Source organism: Corvus hawaiiensis, chromosome 2, assembly GCF_020740725.1.
Source record: "Corvus hawaiiensis isolate bCorHaw1 chromosome 2, bCorHaw1.pri.cur, whole genome shotgun sequence".
In the NCBI taxonomy this organism is placed as follows: domain Eukaryota; kingdom Metazoa; phylum Chordata; class Aves; order Passeriformes; family Corvidae; genus Corvus; species Corvus hawaiiensis.
The window spans coordinates 69,333,359-69,353,647 of NC_063214.1; the positions used below are offsets into that span (position 1 = coordinate 69,333,359).

At 37.5% G+C, this 20,289-nt stretch overlaps 1 pseudogene; it reads left to right on the top strand.

The window, feature by feature from the left end:
- The first annotated feature begins 8,805 nt into the window (after positions 1-8,805).
- Positions 8,806-16,591, top strand: LOC125321163 (annotated as a pseudogene).
- Positions 16,592-20,289: the final 3,698 nt, after the last annotated feature.

Here is a 20,289-nt window from a genome sequence, read left to right on the forward strand (position 1 = left end):
TGAACAGAGGAATTTGGTTGTGCAGGTCTATTTATAAGCAATGAATTCACTGCATTCACAGAGCTACACAATATTATAACACTGTGCTCCTATACAGCAGTTATGAGCAGGAAGAAATTATTTCTACAAAATATTGCTTTTTATCAGAAACTGTCAGAAACTGCATCTTTTATACCTTGAAAATATATTCATAATGTGGAATTCTTTTAGATTTAAATCCTTCCTAATTCAATATCAAAATACAAAAAAAGAGTCTTAATTATTCTGTTTAATTTCTGTAATAATTGAATTTTGCAATATATGTAACACACCCATGATTATTATGAAAAACTAAAAAAATTTTCATAAAAATTATTATTAAACATTTAGGCTTGCATCAAGTGTGTTCAGATGTTCATAAGTTATCCAGATGTCTCTGTGTATTTCAGTCTTAATTGCAGCCACATGAGCTGTGCTTGGGAGTGGGGGCACCAGCAGACCAGGATCCATGTCCAGTGCAGAGAGCAAATGAAGTAAAGCCAGATCCTGATGATCTATCAGATTTTAGGGAGTTGTATTATTATTTCCTTTAAGATCATTGCCCAGAGACAAATTGACCCTTATGTTTTTGTGATATAGCCGAATCTTGACATAGAAAAAACCCTAACATTTTTTTTTACTGCACATTCATTGAAGTTTAATACATTTTCCTTCTTAAGAAGCTATTAAATGCTAGGTTGCTGGAATTGAGTATAATAACAGTTTGAAGAGGAAAGGAGATTCACATTATTCTACACTGCTTCACTTGCAGCTGTATAGAATCAGAGTATGAAATCCACTATTTTGTACATACATGTTTCTTCCATTGCAGTACCAATTTAAACAGCACTTCCTTGTGCAATGTGATTAACAGACAAAATCCTGTGCTTACATCGCACACTTTTATAGGGTTGAGCAGGAGATAATTGACACAATGAGGACAGTATTACAAAACAAATTTTAGCTGCTAAAATGAGTGATAGCTGACAAGGACTGCCAGTAAAGGATCCAATAGGTCAGAGAAAAAATCAGAAGCCAAAGAAGAGAGAACTTGCAGTAAAGGAAATGGTTGATAAAAGATGCATTCTGGCCTTTCGGGGAGACTAAAGAAGAATAGAGGAAGATAAAGGCATTTGTTGTTTCTGCTTCTGATAACAGCAGAAAGAGGAAAGTGAGTCTGTCAGTACAGCATTTTAAGTAAATAAATAAATACAACCATGCTGGCAGCAGTCAGTCTAAGTTTGATATGTTAAGACATTTTAGAGGAGACTGCTACTGAGATTTTCTTGCTCTGCGGCCTTACAGGGCTGAGATAATGTTTGTTAACATACTCAAACTTTGGCAGGCTTTTATGAGCCAAAAGGATGTGGTGCAACTTTAGAATATTACCTGTCTCTGCTTGAATGTTCTTCTTCCCATAGGTTTTGTAACTTTTTGTTGATTCCATGTCTGCAACTCAAGATTAATTCACATGGCAAATCAAGGGAACAATTTGGGTAGTGTCATGTAGTCACATGTCATGCAGCACCATTTAAATTACTAAAATGCATCCAACACACCCATGGGACTGGCATACATGACACAGAACCTTCAGGAGGATTGGGAAACCTGTGTCTGGCAAGTATCAACCACACGTTAATATATAATATCTAAGATGCCACCATGTTCAGACACTAGAATTACACACCTTCCCTCACTTTTAGCAGGAATCATGTAGCTAACAGATGTCAGCCTCAGTGACCCCCTAAAACCTCCCTCAAGATTAAATTTTTCTATCCATGCAAACAGTGACTCTGCTAGGATAGCTGTGTGTTTGTGTTTTGCATGCACAAGCAGGACCAGAAGATAAGCATGCTGCAGCATATTACTAAGACCATGTTATCTGCAAGTAAGGTGTTTGTTTTTTGTCTGCAAGGACCTCACAGGAAAAAAAAATCTCACTTTAGAAAGCTGTTTGGATTTCATCTCTAAAGCCTCTAAGGCAACCTTTCAGGCAGGCGCAATGTACCATTGATGGCATGACTTTTCACATTGCACTGTAATTTAGAGGTGATATCACTGAAATTATTAAGGTCACACACATCCAGGCCACTGGGAGAAGAAAAAATAAAGAGGCCTAATGAATTATGTAAGAACAGCATATTTCCTGGAATTGCTGTTCCTGTTTTCCAAGTAACACATTTCTCAACAAACTGTACATGCTTCAAGATTTCAATAAGACTCTGCATGCATTACCATGTACTCCCTTTGTCAGAGGACGAAAAGAATTTATTACTAAAAAACTATTTTCCATGTTCAGAACTATACTGAGCAGGCTGTGTATAATAAGGAAAAAGATGACCTCAAATAAGTAGTTATATCTGATGACAGCTATTCTTAAAAAAATAAAGTAATATCATATCAACAAAATGTATAACAATTTCATCTGGCACTAGAACTGTGTTTTGATCCAAGAATTTTGTGTCATCTAGATAATGTTCTCATTCAGTCTTGATAATCAGATGCAGTCTACTCTGACCCAGTTATTAATGTCGTCAATTTGTTATTTCCTTTTTAAAACACTGATTTTCCCAAGAGAGGTAGAGTAATGACTCTGAAGACTGAACTTGGCTGAAAAGTTTAGAGTAACACAAAGAACATAAATAAAATAATAAAAGTTTGCCAAGATGTTTTCTAGCTGTCCTAGATGGGTTCATGATATTAATATCCTTCTGGAGGTTCAATATTTGCTCTAACTTAAACCAGGAAAAAAATCAAAATTAACACCTGGTCCCCATTTAGTAAATCATGAGAAAAACCTCTTTAACAGCAGAATTTCTATCTGACACAGTAAAGGAAAAAAATCTTCACTAGACTACTATACTATTCTTTGTCATAAGATAGCTTTTGCTTAGCTATGATTCCTGTTCACAAAGAAGCCTGGGCACAGAACTGAATTTACAAACTAGGATCACTCACTTTGAATTCCTGTAAAACACATGGAAAGATTTTGATACTTATTATTGTGATACACAAAGTCTATCTTGATAAGTTTGAAACCAAAATAAAATGCAAAGAATACATTAAAAACCTATCCTCAAATTAAAATCAGGGAAACTGTCTGGGTTGCATGTGCGATAGCAAACTAAGCTAGCACCAAGACAAAGTGGAACAGAACAGCCTATGCTGATGGTCATAAACTCTGAATTTCCAAACCAACCAATGCTGAATTTGCTCCATGGCCCAGGCCTAGTTCTAAGTTATGCCGATGATCAAAACCCACGTCAAAAGCCTTTTTAAGAGCACAGCTGGATAGACGGTCAAATTTCAGTCTGAGAAGATTCTGTGCCACTGTTTAATTCATGAGTACAGAAATATGTTAGTTACTAAAATACTAAATTTCAGTGCTTTTCATTTCAACACCAGGTAATTGTGAAGAGTCTCAACTCCTGTAACAGCAAAGCCCATTCTGAAATCAGATGACATGACTTTTTCAGTCCAGTCTCACACTGGAATGCTTGATCTTACTGATCTAACTTTCAGCATGCATGAGCATAGATGTGGTCACATCAGTGCTGAGTACAGTGGAACAATCTCTTGCCTAGTCCTGCTGGCCACACTATTCCTGATACAAGATGGGATGCCATTGGCCATCTGGGCACACTGTTGGCTCATATCTGTTGGCTGTCGACCAGCACCCCCAAGTCCGTTTCTTCTGAGCTGCTTTCAAGCAATTCTTCTCCAAGCCAGTAGTATGCGCGGGGGTTTTTTGACTCAAGTGCCAGACCCAGCACTTGGCCTTTTTGAACCTCATGCAGTTGTCCTCAGCCCATTGTTCCAGTTTGTCAAGATCTCTTAGATCCTTCCCACCCTCCAGCAGATCAGTACTCCCACCTAACTTGCTGTCATCTTTGAACTTACTGAGGGTGCATTTAATCCCCTTGTCTAAATCATCGATAATATTAGCACTGGCACAGGTACTGAGCCCTGGGGAACACGACTAGTGACCAGACACCAACCACTCTCTTGGCCCAGCCATCCAGGCACCCACCAAAGAGTCCATCCGTCCAAGCCATGTGAAGCCAGCTTCTCCAGGAGAATGCTATGGGATGCAGTGTCAAATGCTTTACATTAGATAGACAATATGCACAGCCTTTCCCTCATCTACTAAGCTAGTCACTTTGTCATAGAAGGAGAATGCAATACTACTTTCCCCCATCATTTTAACTGAAATATGTATGAATTGAAAGGACCAGTTTATGGGCTAAACTTTCCTTATGTTACACACTTTGATATGAGAAAAATATATACATGAATTAAGGCAGAATTTGCAGACAAATTAATTATAGGTAGGAGCACATGCATATTTCATAGGTTTTTCTGAAGCTAAATCGTGCCCCTTTGTGTTTTCTCTTAGATGTGAGCAATAAAAAAACCCTGGCATAATAGAGTATGGACATAAAAGCAATTTAGTAAGTAGTACAGGTTGATTTGAATATACTTACCCTGGGTTTAGGTATATGAGTTTGTTTTTCTATTATCAATCCAGTATAAAACAGAAGAGTTCAAAGCATGATCACCTTTGCAAATACAGCAAGTAAAGAGACCTTGAATTGCTTGCATGAAGCTTCTCTTATATTTCATGAAATTTAAAACTTCCTTCAAATATTTTTTAGTAAAAAGCCCATCTGTATACAGCAACTAAATTTGGTCTTTTGTAGAAAACCTAGTCGATACTTTCTTGGTCCCACAACTGAATGTCATCTGCAAATATGTATTGTGAAATACTGACTTCAGCAAAAAGAAAGAGTTACGATGATTTTTATACCAAGTAGAGTGTTAATGATTTTATATACCAAGTAGAGGAGAATATTCAGAACAATGGGGACAGGATTCTGAGCACATACCTACAAATAAGCAAGTCACTTTAGGTTTCTGTATTCAGAGATGAACAATAATCAAGTGTAATACCACAGTCTGCTTGGGATGTTTAGGGGAATGTCGCTGGATTTAGTCTGGGTGGTACACAGGAAAAACAACAAAATTCTCAGAAGGTTCAATAAAAACTTTTTCTTGCAACCTTTAGAACATTCCCACTGAACATAACATTGGCAAATTTTAATTAGCGATCTTTAACTTATCCATACACAACAAGGAACTTAACAAGGCATTGACAGGAAATTTTTGGCCTGGCTTACAATATCTTTCAAGGAGAAGATAGGAGAAGAAAGAAAGAAGAAAGAGAAAGAGAAAGAAAGAGAAAGAGAAAGAGAAAGAGAAAGAGAAAGAGAAAGAGAAAGAGAAAAAGAGAAAAAGAGAAAGAGAAAGAGAGAGAGAGAAAGAGAGAGAGAGAAGGTAGATAGTCACCACTCTAGGATTCAGGATTGTCTCAGCTGCTTTCAAATCCAGGGTAGTCGAGTGTGCCTCGCAGCTCACGTCACTATCCGTTTATCTGTTCTTGTCTGCTGAGGCCCTCCTCCAGGAGAGCTTATGCTGATTTCAGCGCAAAAGTCTCATGCCTGCATTTTACACAGAACCAGAATGTTCCCAGCTGACCCTTGCAGTCGACCACCCCCATTACAGTGAGGACTGGCTCTGACTTTTCCAATGCTCATGCACTTCACAGCGCAGCACGAGAAGGCTCAAGGGCGCTGGGTGGAACAATGCCCTGTCCCACCTACTCAGAGTTCACCCTGCTGCCCATCACTTCCCAACTGGTTGTCTTGAGCCAGTCAACCGCTCCTCCTGTCTCCCACAATGAGGAACAATTGATACAGTCTATTTTAGATGCCAAATTTCAGACAAGATGGACTGCATCTTTCACATGTCTTTATCCATTTTATTGTGAAGGGATTCTATGCAACTAATCCAAATGTAGGTATTTTTCTGACTTCAGGCTCTGTCGTGGTGTTTATTCAGAAAGGCAGATGCAGATGAAGAGATCTGAGTATCACAAACTGTTAACGATTCTTAGAAAGGTTATGGGGTTTTTTTAAGCAACTATAATTAAATGAGGACTTTGATTTCATGTGCATCTTTGAGCAAAGAATATTATGCTATTATTAAGAATGATGAGGAGAGCTACAGTTTCAGCCTGTCACTGATTGAACAGGTAGGAGCGGAGGCATGACATGCTTCGGGATGTTAATTCTTCCTTCATATTTATGTCAAATCAAGTTAGGAAGATACTGTAAAAATGTCTTTTCTCTGTCAGATACTGATTTGGTATGTTCCAGGAAATTAGGTCTTATTCTCTTATATGACCTGTGTGCCCATGACTATGAATTTCACAGAGTCATTTTCAAAGGAAATAGAAAATGCTATCAACATTTAATTTCTGGATCATTTATTGCATTTTTCCTTATGGAAAGGATGTAGTAAAAGAAAATTTCACATTTGAGATAGATGTGAAGGTCTTCTCTGACAGCTTCTTTCTACATTTGTTACGTGATGCTGGATTCTAACTACTTTATTTACCTAAAATACAGATATCTAATATATTAGATTGAATTATTGAACAAAAGTAAGCCCATCTACATGATAGTACTGATTCATTTTACTTCTTTTAGATGTCTATGTTAATAGATATATCTCACCCTGGAGGTATGCATTTCTCTGACATGACTATGAAGAAAGTCTGTCATTACTTATTTGGATTTAAATGCTTAGCTATTAGACATCAGAATTTAGGTGGGATAAATTTCACACTGTGTGAGATGGAAATAAAGAGAAAAAAGGCATGAAACCACCTAATTTGCCATTTTTAATCATACAAAAATAATATTGCATAGATCTATTATAGTGTATATATAAAATAGTATATATAATTTTTTAAATATATTTTTATTATATATATAGTTTGCAGTTAACAGCTAGAAAGATTCATTTATTAACTGTTATTAGTTAGGAAGATAAATAAATTTATTTTGCATAATTATTCATGTTAAAATACAGCTAAATTCTTGCAATATTCCTTGCTCTAAAACAATTGCATGGGTGATGACACAGCAGTTGGCACAGCAGTTCCACCAGCATCACACCTGTCCAATAGAAGTGGTGGCTTTAAAATACATTTTTTTTGCGGTTGTGATTACTCACAGTTGCTTTCAGTCAGTTCACATTTTTCAATGGAGGAAGCTGGCTGGCCTCTAGGAACAGACTACTGAGCAGACTGTGTATGTGTACTAGCAGATATACATACTAATTGATGTGGTAAGAGGTCACCTCCACAACCACAACAGAGCACAGAAAGACAATAGGGAAGGGGATAATACTGTGCCTTCATTACTGATGACCAGGACAAACCAACCTTTGTTTAGCAAGAAGCTGGTTTTGAGCCATGAGTCTGATAAGAAGCAAATCCTCCAAGGTGGGATAGTGCTTTTTATCATGCCAGTGTCCTCTCTTACACAACTGTTTCAGTTGTAAAACTTCCCCCTGGGAAGGTATTGGGACATTCAAACATAGGCTTGAGGGTTTTCATCCCTTCTGATGGAACATAACTGGCTCAACTATGCTGAGGTGAGAGGCAGCTGTCATGTCTTAGAAGAGGTCGTAAACCGTCAAATATCCCCAAAGTGCCTCCAGACTCATTTCTGGGGCCTTCCACCAGAGGACTGCACATGATCTACAGTGTTGCAGCAGACACTGTAAAACTTCCCCCAGAGGGGAGGTACCTGGGCATTCCCACTTGAACATTAACTCATTGAAGTCTGTGGTTTGGGAGCTTCCTTCATGCCTGATGGATCAAGAGTGTGACCAATGGACACAGAAATTGCAACAATCAAGCCTTGTCACTGGATCCACAGGTGGTGATATCTTTGCTACTTACTCTTATCCTTTCTTTCTCTTTCTTTCTTTTCCTTATACATTTTCTTAAGTGATGTCTTCATACTTTTATATAGATAATAACCAAAACAGTTACATACTCCCTTTCCACTGCAACCAAATTTTTCTAAAATAGATCTGCTATACACATACATATATAAACACAGGTCATTCAGTGTCATTTCAGTCTAATCCAACCCAAGGGATTTATTATTGACAAGAACCTCAGTGTTACCCCACCTTCAGTGACAGGGGGTAACAGGGCGACTTAGTGGTTGAGAAGGTGAATGTTTCAGCAGTGCACATGTCTTTATTTGGGATGTTTTGGGAAGGAATCAAAGGAAGGAAAAATGGATTTAGGTAATTTGGGGAGGAACAAGGATGGATAAATAAATGAGTAAGGGGGTAAAAAAGCCCAGTCATGTGTTGATAGTTTGCTGTTCAGGACATTTGTATATATATGTTTATAAAAATTTTCACCCTGGAAAACAAGTGGGTGTTACCAAATCACAGCCTTCCAGTACCTGAAGAGAGTCTACAACAAAGACAGAGATGGACTATTGACAAGAGCCAAGGGGGAATGGATTCAAACTAAAATAGAGTAGGTTTAGACTAGATATTAGGAGTAAATTCTTTGCTGTGAGAGTGGTGAGGCACTGGAACAGGTTGCCCAGAGAAGCTGTGGATGCTCCATCCCTGGAAGTGTTCAAGGCCAGGTTGGATGGAGCTTTGATCTTAACCTGGCCTAGTGAAAGGAGTCCCTGCCCATGGTGGGGGAGTTGATCTAGGTGATCTACAAGGTCCCTTCCAACCCAAACCATTCTATGATTCCATGATGTATGTGGTGAACATGCGTGATCTATATATGTGCCTACGGTTGTATACACTCAGCTTCACTACAGGTTGCATCTGGGAGGATGGAGCTGCAGCAGCCTCACCTCTGTCAGGTTGTTGGACCTGGCCCAGTGTTTTTCTCTTATGATGCCCTCTTACATACGAGGCTTTGAAGGTGAACTCTGCTCCACATCTGACTGCTCAGATACAACCAGGTGAGTGCACAGATACGCTTTTAAAGAAAATGTCCGGGTAAACGCCCACAGCTGTAGCCCTTCCCTAGTGGATCCACTGTTCTATCTTAGAGTATACAGTACTTCATCTGTTTTCCACGTAAATAAAGTGTGGATGAAGCATAATGAGGCATTACTTAGCCTTTCTGAAATGTTAACAACATTGCCCTATATTTTATTTCCATTTGTTTTACAAAAATAATATCTTAGATTTCCTATCTCTTTTTACAACTCAGAGCAAACACTGCTTTTTCTGTCCTTGAGATAACCCTTTTCTCATGCCACTTCCATGGTCTTTCACATTTTAAAATTCAAATATTGGTTCTGTGAAAAGAGTGTTCCAAAAATTCAGCAAAATATTATTATTCACATTTTAAAACATCATGTGAATCAATTCACTTAGATTTATTTCAAGTAGCATATGTCTCTTGAGCCATTGAAAATACAGAAATTTTCTTCAGTACGTATTAAAGTTTCTGAAAAGTCTAACGAAAATAATGTATCAACTACAAAAAATCCATAATTATTGCTGGTAGCAGTTAGTTACTGTAATTTATGATTAAAAATACTGGATGTCTCCTACATATTTATAGTAGCCAATATTATTTCAGCACTTATGAATAATAAAAATAGGCATGCTTCCCCTATGACTGATATGAATTCATTACTACTCTTGTTAAAATTCGAGTTGGGAACTCAGAAAGCTAATTGTGATTTCTTTTTCTGTGTTAAGTGAACATGCAGTGATATGGCAGTTAGTGCTTTAAGTTTTTAACTTTTAAACGTTTAAAGTTTACAGACGTTAAGTAGAATAACAAATATTTGATACAAGTGAAATAATTGTTGGGCAGAAAATATGTTTTATTCAATTTTTCCTTCTACTGAAATAGCCTCCTTTCTCCCTTCCCCAACTCACTCTCTTTCTTTCTCTTACTACTCTCACACTGAGTGGTATATAGAGGCAGAAAGAGGACAGAGGGGAGGAGGAAGGAAGGAAGGAAGGAAGGAAGGAAGGAAGGAAGGAAGGAAGGAAGGAGATAAAGTAGGAAAATAGGAGGTTTCAGCAATGTATAAACCAGGTGGTTATTACTTATACTGATTTTAATATTGTCCATTATTTGTTCCATTAAAATACTCTTATTAGGAAGCCATGACTGCCATTATTCCTGGTTATTTCTTGAGAAATCCTAACTGTTTTTAGGATCTGACATAAAATTCTGTGTTTCTTTCTCCATCTCATGCAGCTCAGAAGGCATGGAATGCAAACTCCATGGTTGTTGCCAATGGAGAAAAGACACTCATGAATGAAGCAGTGCACTGTTAGAAAGTGAATTAACATTCAGGAGCAATCCTCACTGTTATAAACACAAAGAACTGATATTCATTTAAAAAAAAAAAAAAATAGAAATAAAAAAAAGAGAAAGAGAGAGTGAAAGAAGAGCAGTATTTTCTAGTGTTTCTAAGCAAAACCAAAGCGAAATAGATGATAAGACATTTAAGTTTGGATTTCCAAACTGTGGAATTCACAGTCACTAAATTTTTCACATTTTTATGTTTTGCAGCTGTGTTTAAATAAATCTATCTAATTATATTGAAGGCTGCATTGTAATGACAGCCTAATCCCATTTGCCTGCCCAGAACATGATAACAATGAGCTTGACTGGGTTATTAAGATTTACAAATGGAGTATGTTTTCCATTTATCCTAAGGTTCTCTTCTTTCTTTTTCTTTTTCTTTTTCTTTTTCTTTTTCTTCTTTTTCTTTTTCTTTTTCTTTTTCTTTTTCTTTTTCTTTTTCTTTTTCTTTTTCTTTCTTTCTTTTTCTTTCTTTTTCTTTCTTTCTTTTTCTTTCTTTTTCTCTTTCTTTCTTTCTCTCTTTCTTTCTTTCTTTCTTTTTCTTTCTTTCTCTCTCTTTCTTTCTCTTTCTTTCTTTCTGTCTTTCTTTCTTTCTTTCTTTCTTTCTTTCTTTCCTTCCTTCCTTCCTTCCTTCCTTCCTTCCTTCCTTCCTTCCTTCCTTCCTTCCTTCCTTCCTTCCTTTTTTGGTTTTGTATTGGTTGGTTTGTTTGTTTTGTTTTGTTGGGGTTTTTTTTCCCTAAATGTGACTGGCTTTCTGGTTCAAAAGAATCATGTTTATGACCTTAAACCAAAAGTAAGAAAGACAGATAAGTCAATTCTTGACACTTTCCTACAAAGATCAGACCATCTGGACATTTTGTATTTGTAACAGGTGCTTCTGGGACTTAGAGCCTAATTCTGGCCCAGATTCTGTTCTGTATGGGTGACTCCATTACTGTGTGCAACTGCACATTGCATTAATTGAAGGGACTCAGAAAGGCCAAGTAAAGTAATTAGTCAGTTAGTCATGCAGAAAAGAGACTAGTGGCTTAGTGCCACTGAATGTTGAATGCACAGATGTACAGCACCATCAGCTTTTGCTCTCTGTGGTACTCTGCTAATCTCCGGCAGGTAGAGCAAAGATCTGTCTTAGTCCAGGCTTTCATTCTTTTGAAAGCAACAACATAAATTTTATATCCACTAGGGAGAGAAAATCATGAGTTTGAATGACTTAAAAAAGAAGCCACATCAGCATAAAATTGTCAGAATGGTAAAAGTGCCAGATGGGCCAAATACGGTAGTTAGGTTTTTAGGTTCCAGTCTGAGTTTTTAGGTTTATCCAGCAGCAACTGGCATATGTAATAAAAGCTGTAAAATGGGTGTGATTTTGATAAGCTTATTTTTTAAACTATGCTGTTTTTCTTTGCACGTACTTGACATTTTTTTGTAGGCCTAGCTATTTTGGGGTCAGAGTTTGATCAGAATTGTTAGCTAGTGTCACCTGGAAAATTAAGAAAATACCTGCTCTGCTACTCATTTCCACTGAGCAGTAGAGCTAAATCTGGGCAGCAAATCAAAAAGGTTTTAAGTGAGAGTGGTTTATAGTTCAGTTTTTGCATAGCTTATAGCAGGAACCCAAATCTTTTTTCTGTATCTTTCACAGATGCTGTGTATGTGCTGTTTTGCTGTACATCCACTCAGATTGGGTATCATAAAAAAGTCAGGATTGTTGCATTTCACTGTAATGTAAAATTTCTAGACTAAACCTTTCTTTTGAAAAGCGTAATTTTTACTTTCTGATCAGAACAACCAGAATCAAGAACTAGTAAACTGAAATCACAGTTTGCCTAGGCCACTATTTTCACTATTATATTAGGTTTTACATGCATTGTCCCATTGAAATAATCATCTGCAGTGTGCATTGCAATGATATGCCCTCATTGCCTTCAATCATAGAGCTCACTACAAAAATTACTTACAATAGTAAAATGCAGTATTTTAATCTCTATCTTAGAACTCTTAGCACTACTTGCATCCTCTATATTTCATGTGTACTTTGATAACCAAACAGCAGTGTGATCAACTCCCTTAAGGGCAGAGAGGCCCTGCAGCGAGACCTTGACAAATTGAGAGATGGGCAACCAACAACTGTACAAAGCTCCACAAGGGCAAGTGCTGGTTTCCTCACCTTTTACCAGGAAATACAGTTTGTATGTATACACTGGGCAATGAGATGCTGGAGAGCAGCACTGCAGAAAGGGACCTGGGGGTGCTGGTCGACGTCAAGTTGAACATGAGTCACCAGTGCTCTGGGAGCCAGGAGGGCCAACCCTGTCCTGCAGGGCATCAGGCACAGCATCACCAGCCGGGCAAGGGAGGGGATTGTCCTGCTCCACTCTGCACTGGGGCAGCTTCACCTTGAGTATTGTCTGCAGTTTGAGGTGCCACAGTATAAGAAAGACATTGAGCTATTAGAGAGCATCCAGAAGAGGGCCGTGAAGATGGTGAAGAGTCTAGAGAGGAAGCCTTATGAGAAGTGAATGAGGTCACTTGGCTTGTTCCGCCTGGAGGAGACTGAGAGGAGGACTCATCAGAGTCTTCAACATCTTCATGAGGGGAAGCACAGGGGCAGGTACCAATCTCTTCACTGTCATGACCAGTGACAGGACTCAAGAAAACATCATGAAGCTGAATTAGGAGAAGTTTATGTTAATTTCTACTGGAGTAAATAATAGTTGGTATAATTTCAGCTGCATTGTTTTAGTCAACTCTGGAGTGCATTCATAAAATTCCCTGTTTTCCAAGTTCAGATTATCCTTTCTTTTACTATGTAGATTGAGGAGGAAATTCTACCTCAATCTTTGTCACTTGTTGAAACTGACAGCTTTTTCCTATTACTTGTATTCCTAAATTACAAAAGGAAGTTCCCTACTTGTCAAAATAACAAGTGTTACTTTAAACTTTACATTTTAATATGGAAACAACTACAAGAGCTACCAATTTATGTAAACTACCTCTTTTTAATCACTATGACATTTTTGAAGAAGCTGAAAAAAATTAACTGAGCTATAATGTTCAGACATATCTTGGTGATAAGCATGGAAGAAATAAGATTTAAATAGTTCTTGAGGAGTTAAAGTGAGGTAAAAAGACTGGGAAAGATATATGAACCCAAGATACTGATCTTGTTTGATATTATAGGTTTCAGTATTACTCATCTGCATTGCCTATTTAATTTGTGTGAGCAGGCAAGGGAATCAAATATCCTGGAGAAAAGGATTCAGAGGGCTGATCATCCTGTAAAGTTTTCAGTGGGAATTGTATATATTCATCTCCTGAGATTACTGAGCATTTTACATGCCATATTTCAGTCCCCTACCTAATTAACATACAGAACAGAGCTGAGAGACAGTACAAAGAGATGATGTGAGGTGTGTAGTGATTTAAAACAGAATTGCCAAATCTCATTGTAAGCTCACTGGACTTTTTTTAATATCCTGAGCACATAGTGCATGATTAAAAAAAACCCCACATATCAGTTGCTTTGATCGGATAACAAATATTGGAAACAGGTTTATACTTTAGTTGGAATACAGTATTTCTCTGCCCCCCAAAATTCATAAGGAGCAGACAAGTTACCAGTGTAATCTAAGATGTTCATATGTCTGAAGTAATTTATCCTCTTTTCAAACAAAGCAAAGTGGTTGTCATAAAATACATGGATCTTATTTGAGTTGGAAAAAGAGAATGTTGCCTGAGAGGCAATGAAGACTGCAGACACCTTACCATCATGGTCTTTTATTATTTAACTTTTCATGTGTATTTGCTAAATATACTCAAATATTTGTGATTCTGAATACTAATCCTGTCTAATTTGAATAATATAGAGACCATATATGGTTTCATCTATGGAATTTCTGTAATTTTGAAATAACTCCAAATACAGGCACCCCTTGTGCCAAGGTAGCTAGGAGTAAAAGCTCACTTTCAGAGTCAATGTGAGAAAATATTTAGTGGCAGCCATCAATACCAGTGTCAAAAAAAATTTAGCCAGATGGCATATAATGTTTTGAATAAACATAATGGATGGAGAAATATGAAAAAAAAAAAATATTGATGAAAACAAAGGCTGACTTGCTAGAGAATTCTAGCCATACAAACCCTTATAATTTACTTCAGATGGACACAATTTATTTGATCACTAGTGCCACTTAATGCTCATTGCTGCTATGCCTTTTGAAATGGCATCATTGAGGATAGCCTCACTGACAGATCTGCCATGGGCTGCCAGATGGCAAACTGATTCAAGGATAACACAACAGCAACTACTGTCTGATTTCCTTAATTTATCATAATTTTTCTTCTAGATACTTCAAAGACATAATAGAGTTTCTCTGAACATCTGGAATATGTGTATGTATTTAGCTGTATGTATAAAGTATATGATTGTGCTGCATGTTAGCTAATTGTTTAGTGTTTCCCAGCAAACACTAGGCACATATCCAAAACATGCTTGATTTTACAATATTGTCCTTTATATTGAAATTAAACTTATAAGAATTATAAACTTTATAAAAATCCTACTTAGTCTGTACATTTACTCCAATCCAAACAATATAACATTTTTGCAGCAGGGTAGAATAAGGAATAAACAACAATAAAAAGAGTTTAATGCCACCTTACCTCAGTGTCTTGGGGTCACTTTACGATGTTGTATCCCATATCGCTGCCCTATGCCCAGAAATTAATTTTGTGCCTTTCTATGCCTTTAAACTGAGGATGAGAGGGGGGAGAGAAAAAACCCAACAAAACTCTTCAAAGCAGTTTGTTTTCAAGGACACAGAGATAGAGATGGCTCTCTGCATTCAGCTGTGGCGAGAGGAGTGGGAGGAAGCACCCAGCTTGCTTTCTTTCCAGCCAGCTTTTGGCCACTTTTTTTCAGCTCCTTTTCCTCCAGAGAGTTGAACTTTGTTTTCTTGGGACTCCTATTTTTCCCTACTTCTCTGCTGGACGGTTTCAATATCAGAATACATCAGGAGGACTTTCCACCAAGGCCTTGGCCCTGCAGGTGGGCCCGCCACCCAGTCCCATCTCCAAGGAGGAGGAGAGAGAGGCTATGGAAGGACTCTGAAATTTTCCCAGGTTTCTCTCAGCAGAGTGAGAGGTTTTATTATTTAGCATTATTATCCTTTTCCTGTGTGTTTGTTAAATAAATATTTTTTATCTCTTTCATTTTCCTTCGAGGAAAATTAATTTTTTCCCAAGCCTGGTTGGGGAGGGCTGGTTGTAACCTGCTTTCTCTCAGAGAATATATTTCCAAATTTGCCCAAACCGGCACACTCAGTTATTTATTCAAGTTATATAGTAAGAAAGATTGACAAAGTTTTTAGATTCTAAAAGGACTCTAAAAGGAAATATCTGTATAATTAAGTTAGCCTTATGAAATTTAATTTTCTCTACATACTTAAGCACATGCAGAAATATACTGTGCTTGTCAAATGTCAGTATTGATTTACTATTATTTTTATTTTAGATTTATTACTATATTTATTTACTTACTTTTTTGTTATGCATGGACACTTAACCTCTATTCTCTGTTTCATGACTATTGCTTATGAAGGATGGAGTCACCCACCTGGACCATAGCACAGCCCCAGAGTGGTGCAGCTAAGTGAGAAAGTGACTGGCTCAGAGGATAAATATTCTTTAAGGAAAATCAGCAATTTGTTGCTGCTGCCGCTATTTGCCATCTCCTCTCATATGTCATGATTTAACCAAACTGGAAGGATAATATGGCCTTTCAAGAACAGAATCAACATCTCCAGCTAAAGAACAAAGTTTTCATATTGAGAACAAAGCCTTCTATCAGGAGAATCAAAGTGCCCACAGACAGAACAAAGTCCTTTGGGAACAGAAGAAAATCCTTCAAGAGAAGCACAGGGACTCTTCAGAGGAAACATATGACCTTGAGAAACAGCAAAGGGCCTGCCAACAAAATAAAGCCCTCAGAGAAGAGATTAAGGCTCTCAAAGGATAAGAATGAGCATTTTCATTGAAGGAAAAAGCTCTTCAGCATGAGATTTTAGCTTTATGAGAAAAACACAAAGCCTTCAAGGACCAGCTTAAAGCTCTTCAAGAGGACAACAAAGCCATTCAGGTAGAGGAAAAAGCACTTAGTGAAGAAAAAGATTCCCTCAATGAGGAGAAATTTGCTCTGCAAGAGGGGAATATGCCCCTTCAAAGAAGAAAAAGGCCCTAGGAAGTTAGGAGAAAGCTCTCCAAGAAGACCCCAAAGACCTCCATGAAAGGAATAAGATGCTTCAAGAGAAGGAACAAAGTAATACAAGAAAAGAACCAAGTGCTTAGGGAGATTTTGCAGGAGTGAAGAGTTTAGAAAAACAGTAATTTTTGTTGTTGGCCAAATATCAGCAACTAATGGATAAAAACAGGCACTAAGCAGCCTGTTAGGCTTAGTGCAGAGGTATAGCAGAAGTGCTGAGGAATGGGTGTTGGTATTTCAAATCCCTGAAGCCTAGTAAATCAGTGCTACAAAACATAATGCATATCTGTGGATGTCTGCTTCATTGAGATGGTGAATATCATAGAAAACAAGTTTCCTATTTTAGTATTTCAAAGGTTAGATTAATACTTTTTACGATAGAATTCTGGGGGATATTCACAGAAAATTGTTTCCAATGTAATGAACATTAACGTCATATACAAGTGAGTCTGTGGCAGACTTTCACTTTTTACATTTAGATTAACCAATAAAAAAACATTTCTGAAAATAATTGGTATGAAATGCTTTCAGAATATGCTAACAAGTTATTTATCTTGGATGTTTTCCTTCAAAGATCCAATTTTAACCTGAATTTTCAGGAAAATAATTCAGTATATTTGTGCTACTAAAGAAAAACATTATGAAGCAAGCTTGAACACTGTCTTCCTAGACAGTCCACCATGCTGCTTTTCTCTGTTTTTGCTTTGTGCAATTTCAGAGCCAACAGGTATGCACAATTACTGCCAAAAACAATACTTAGACGAGCCAGGTTTTGTCTGTAATCATATACATTCCTCAAGTGTCAGCCTTGTAAGCTTTGTACCCTTTGATGCCTGTACATGTATTTATATCACATTTCAGTACCCATAAAAAAGGTTGTGCCATCATATGATAAAAATGCTGCCCTTGTGGTGTGCAAAAATATTTCAAAATCTTGAAACCAGAAAACCACACCAGAATAAAACCAACACATTGAGACTACCTAATGTGCATTTAGGAAATCAGGGACAAGAACTCATTGTATGGATGTGACCAGTCTGTTTTTGTTAAATCTAACCATAACCAAACTGACACAAGTGAGTACTTGACATGTGACCTTGAGTCCAGGTCTGCGGAAAATATTTCTTGTTCACCCAGAAATTGAGATAGCAACAAAATGTATTAAAATACAGAATACTTGTTAGTGTAGAAACAGTAGGACTAGCAAAGAAAGTTTTTTAGTCATGGCTCCAAAATCTCAAGGAGAAAGAGTATTTCAGGCAGTAGAACTTGTGTAGCTAGCACCTGAGACAGAAAAATTTACATTTTCTTTCTTTTGCCATATGTTAAACTCTTAATATTTATATCTCTGGCCTTAAAGACAAGATAGCCTTTGTAAGGTTGAGCACAGTGGTGTACTAGTGGACATCATACATGAGAAAACAGATGCAATTTGGAAATATTGTGCTGGAGAAACATTAAGAGGTTTTTTCTTGTACAGATTTCCCAATGAGAACACTGACAAGACTACTTTGTCCTCAGTTTAGACATTTTTGATTCAGCCCCTTCCTTTGGATCAGAGTCATTGATGACCATCATAGGATCTTGTTTTATGGTCTGAGTGACCACAGAAGGGAGAGATAAGGAGAGATGAACTGTGGACTACACCTCAGTACTTGAACCTTTTTATGAATTCAGGCTAAATCACATGACTACTTATGTACATACCATATAATAATTGTTGAATATCATGTGAGCTAAAAAAAAGAAACAACAAACCTCTATCACCATAGAATGATTTAGATGGACTATGACCTTTAGAGATCACTCACTGAAAGCAACAACAGATTTCAGGTTACTTTACATAAAAGGAAACATTAAGCAAGGTTACCTTAGAAGGGGGGGAAGGACAACACATCTGTCTCCCGGTTTTGTCTGCTTCCCCTGCTTGGTTCTTTGGTCCAGTACTGGACAAGTCAGATGGGTCCTAGCTGCAGAGACAGAGGTGCAAGAGTCTAGAGCCATGTGGTCATGGCTAAGTTCTATTCTATTCCTCTCACAACGTCTCTGGGGGACATGGTTTCAGAGGAAGAAAACAGTGAATGTGCTCTGTAATTGTCCCTCAATTTCTCTGGAGGTGTTTTTTCCCTTTTTTTCATGCCTCCAGTAACTGCTGCTCTTTCCTGAGCAGGTATAAATCAGGGCACTGGGGGCTCCCTTGGCTTGCTGCATTTTTAGTTCAAGATGAGTGGCTCAAGGCAGTGTCAGAGCTTGCCAAAGCCATCTATGACTGGTCCAGAGTAGCTCCAAGCTTTCTCCACAGAATGCATCCTGCAGCCACCAGAAACCCAGACAGCCTACCAGTTACACCCAATACAGTGTTCCTGTAGCTGCTTTATTACATCACCAGTATGAGAATGGTTCTGTCCCTGAGCCTGGACCTTGTGTGAGATAACGCATTCGACTAGGTATAAAATGGACGTGTGGGTGCATCTCACTTACGGGTTTTTTCCATACCAGATAAGCAATTACAGTTTCTGTGCCTTGCAACTCGCAAATACCATTTTCCAGCTACTCTTTTCTTCTATTATGCCCATTCAGAGTTGAATTGCAACAGGTTTCTTGGATAATGCATCTAATAATGATTTACAAAGCCCAGCAACTCTCAGTTTTGTCTGCACTGCAGTAGGAAGTTCTAAGGACTGATGCACACAGTAGATAGAGGAGTTTGTGACTGCAGTGGACAGAATTTTTAAAATTTTAATGCAGAGACAAAAATTATTTTCTGGACAAGGAGTCAGGGCAGTAAGCTGAGGTAGTTAAGACATACATTCTGAGTCAAATGTCAGACTCATGCAAGCTAGACAGTCCTGGTTCACACATAATTTAAGTGATAGCTTATGCTTTGTCTCTCAAATAGGATAAATAAGGAGTAAACCCTTACACTGACATAAGACAGAATTTGCTGTTGTGCAGCAGAAAGTCTCAACCTATGTTCTTTACTACCTGTGTGGTGACCAGTTGAGGGAGAACTACCTCTTTTCCCTTGCTTCTGTTGAGGCACTCACACAGAACTTGCACCTAAACTCACGGCTCTCATATCTGTGAAGAGAAAGAAGTTCTTCCTGTTTTCTGATAGTCTGATATCCAAGTATGTTACAAGTTCTGTTGAAGTATATGAAGCTGCTCTTCTAGAGCTGCTTTCTCTAATCTTTTTTTTCCCTTTCTCCCCTTGGAATTTTATGATGTATTTACTCAGAATTAGGGACTATGATAATAACTTGGAAAGATTATGTGTTAGTGATGATAATATGCCTTTTGGAAAATACTGCATATATTTCTAATTACCTCAGGGGGTATTTCAATTCTAGGATTGGGTATTTATATAATGAAGAAATATGGGGTTTTAATTTGTCTTTATAGCATTAATATGATTACATTTACTTGCATACAAATAAATTAATTATTCCATAAATACATTATGTTTAAAACATTACAAAATTATTGTGTGTAATTAAAAACTTCAAGTATGATTAACAGTGTTTCAAAGTATTCTAAATTAGCTGTTTATTTCCTGTGAAAAACTGAACACAACTGTGGCATTAGGAGCAATGATAAAGCTTCAGCTAAATCTGTATAATGACACATTGACTTTTGTGTGATGCTGAAGGTCTTGGGCTGTAACAAACAGAATAAAGTCCTGTTGGAGGTGTGCTGGGTTTACCATGACTGGATGCCAGGTATCCATCAAATCCTCTCTATCATTCCCCTCCATAGCTAGACAGGGGAGAGGAAATAGAAAAAA